The sequence below is a fragment of the Marmota marmota genome, unplaced genomic scaffold (genome assembly GCF_001458135.2).
Source record: "Marmota marmota marmota unplaced genomic scaffold, marMar, whole genome shotgun sequence".
NCBI classification, from domain to species: domain Eukaryota; kingdom Metazoa; phylum Chordata; class Mammalia; order Rodentia; family Sciuridae; genus Marmota; species Marmota marmota.
The window spans coordinates 10,382,602-10,385,870 of NW_025999941.1; the positions used below are offsets into that span (position 1 = coordinate 10,382,602).

A 3,269-nucleotide genomic window follows, 5' to 3' on the forward strand; every position below is an offset into this window, starting at 1 on the left:
TGAATGGCTGCCTTGGGCTGGGCTAGTCGCCCGCGCCGCGGGTCGGAACTTCGGAGGGCCCAGGCGGCCGCTGCGCGGTTGCGGAGCGTCTAGCGGTCGCCGCAACCGGTTGCATAGCCACCGTTGTGAAGTGAGCGGGCCTCCCTGGCTCTGCAGATCGTCGGGCGCTGCTGGCCAACCTCCTCGCGGACCTGGACAGAGTCCCGAGGCACTCCGCAGGTCCGTGACCGTTTCAATTTCTGTTCTTGAAGTCTGCTTTTGGACGCTGAAAAGGAGGCAGTGTAGAGGCGAGCAGAGTGTCCTGGGAATTAAGGCCTGCTCTATGCGGAGCAGATACGCCTTGGGAGAACATAAATTCCCGCTGAAAGAATGTACGTTGGGTCAAGTTTTTTTCCCAAGATGTCAGTTGTTCGAGTGGGGTCTAAAACTGAGCTATCAGGCACAGGTTATCTATAGATCTTGCTTTGCGCCGGGAGTGGGGTGGGACGTTCCAGTCAGAAAACTGGCTTTTATTTGATGGGTACTGTTCCCAGCGGGTCACTCAAAGCAGTGCTGGTTAATGGCCCCAAGTGATGTGGGGTGTGTGTGTGCGCGCGCGCGTGCGAGCCCTATTCTGCAGTGATCTCTTTGAGAATCAAGTAACCGTCAAAGAGATTTGAAAGGAAGTAAGGTGCATTTTGACAGTATCTGCGTATGTCTTGTCCTGAACCACCTCTTTAAGATGTCATATTTAACTTTATGGCATCTGAAGTAAAATGTACATTAACTTGCCTATCATCTTGAGAGGCTGGAGGAGTGTCTACACGTGTACACGTTGGGGCCTGTTAACCGGTGTTTGGAGTCGTATGTTGAGTCCTTTTAGGCCACAGGTACACTCAAAGTTCAGATTTGTTTGCAGTTTCAGAAAAGTAACGGCCTGGTGGAAACGGGAGTGGCCAGAAACAGGAAACAGTTCTGTGACTACCGTTGTCATTGACTAGCTGCCTTATCTTGGGTACATCTCTAAACCTATATGGATTTTGATTTTACCTATTTGCGAAATTAGGATAAATAGATATCTTTCTGTGTGCTTTTGGTGCTAAAATTTGGTGACTTTAACATGAAAGATGTTAAAATCAGTCTATGGTTCCACGAAGGTGCATCTTTATAAATACATTTTTAAAAACGTGGTGTCGTCTTTTTTTGGAATTTTTTGAATAAAGACATTCAAAAATGTATTTAAGTGTGCTTAAGAAATTATACCTTTTTTCTTGAGGTAAGATCTTAAGAGTATATTTCAAAGATTTTTTTTTTTAATGTATCATATGCCTTGATAACCACATTCAGATCAAGATACAGAGCATTTTCAGGCCCCCAGAGGGCTCCCTTTGAGTTTCTCCCATTCATTATACCTGTCCCCTCCCCAAGGCAACCACTATTCTGACTTCTATCACCATAGAGGAGTTTTGTCACAGAACAGCACCCTTTAGAAGCTGAAAGGGGGGCAATATTAATAATTAAACTCGAGGACAGCAGTTATGTAAACTTGAAATTATGGTCATTTTCATCATGATTGTTTGCTTTGATAATGACTGTTAAGGTTTTTTTGTATCTAGAATAAGGTAAACTTCCAACCTGAGAGACTTTGTAGTCAGAAGGTAACTTTTTAGCAGATTTGGATCTGTGATTCTTGGGAGTTCTTTTGTTCACAGATATGGTATTATTCTGTTACTGCCCATTTTTAAAATACAGGTATGTTTGTGGAGAGTAAGTTTGAAGGATGAATCATTAATTTTCCCAAGTCAGAGTTTAAGATGTCAGTAGATAAATTAATTTCTTAAAACAGAATTTGCCCTATCTGGTGGTGCACACCTGTGATCCCAGCTACTCAGGAAAATGAAGCAGGAGGATTGCAAGTTCAAGGCCAGCCTCAGTAAGTTAGGGAGACCCTGTTTAAAAACAAATAAATAAAAAGGCTGGGGAGGGCAGTGTGGTTCAGCAGTAGAGTGTCCCTGGGTTCAACCTCCAGTATCTTTTTTTTTTAAAGTTTATTTTTTATAGTTGTACACTGTCACTTATTTATTTATTTGTATGTGGTGCTGAGGATCGAACCCAGGACCTTGCACATGTAAGACAAGCCCTCTACTACTAGGCCACATCCCCAGCCCATCAACCTCCAGTATTTTAAAACAAACAGGGCTGGTGATGTGCCTCAGCAGTAGAGCGCTTGCTTAATACATACTGTTTTCCATGGGATCAATCCTCAGCACCACATTAAAAATAAATAAAATAGAGGTATTGTGTCCATCTACAACTAAAAAAACCAAAACCAAAAAAAACCAAACAATGACAGGCTGAGCACAGTGGCACACACCTGTAATCCCAGCAGCTCAGGAGGCTGAGACTGGAGGGTCGTGAGTTCAAAGCCAGCCTCAGCAAAATCGAGGCGCTAATCATCTCAGTGAGACTCTGTCTCCAAATAAAATACAAAATAGGCTGGGGATGTGGCTCAGTGGTTGAGTACCCCTGAGTTTTATTCCAGCACTCCTCCTCCCTAAAAATGAAGCCTTAGAATTTTAGAGAAAATTGAATGGAAATTGATAATTTTTAAGATTCAGTGAATTAAGATGTGGGTATCAAGTTTTTAACAAACTTTTAAATGACAGCCATTAACTTGATTTATATATGCAGGATATTTATCGTGTTTAATCAAATCATTAAAATTCTAAAAAGGAAATAAACAAGGTAACTAAAAATTGTTAGGTATGGATTTTTACAAGAATTTCAAAGATGCCCTTTTGTATTAGACCTCAATTTGGGAAGATGTTTTTCTAAATATTATCCAATGAAAGCAAGTATGCAACAATTTACTTATCCTTTTTAAATACCTTTTAATGTATCGTTTGTGTTCTTTCTTGTTTCTACTACTAAAGGAGAGGAGTTCGAAGTGTAAGTGAATTTTTACTTTGTTAGTTTCTAACAAAGGCCTATGTTTTTTACTGCAAGGAAGTCTATGTGATAGAAATTAGGAACAGTCTTCAGTCCTTCCTGTGTTAGGCATATATGGGGGGGATAGTTCACAAAGTTCCACAGTTTTCTTTTGTGAAATTATTTCATTAAAGAATTCTGACTTTCTGTGTTTAAGTGTAACTGGCCAGTTGATGGGCCAAGAACTATGCTGGATTTGTCTTTTTCACCCACATTTCATATAGCATCATTAGCCCAGAGTGTGCTTGATGATTTAGCTGTAGTAGAACTACCATTTTTTTTTTTTTTTTTTTTTATTTTTT

The 3,269-nt window shown here is 40.7% G+C and overlaps 1 protein-coding gene across 4 annotated transcripts in view; it reads left to right on the forward strand.

Annotated features, from left to right (window-relative positions):
- Window positions 1–3,269, forward strand: part of Sfmbt1 (Scm like with four mbt domains 1) — a 125,526-nt gene that overhangs the window by 1,659 nt on the left and 120,598 nt on the right. For 2 of the 4 annotated variants that reach the window (XM_015494435.2, XM_048801148.1), the window contains exon 1: window positions 21–219. The exons of 1 other annotated variant lie outside the window; for it this stretch is intronic. The gene's annotated coding sequence lies outside the window, so the exon portion shown is untranslated. Of the gene's footprint in view, window positions 1–20; window positions 220–255; window positions 372–3,269 lie in introns of those variants that run through there. One more of the 4 variants, XM_048801146.1, reaches the window with a different exon arrangement.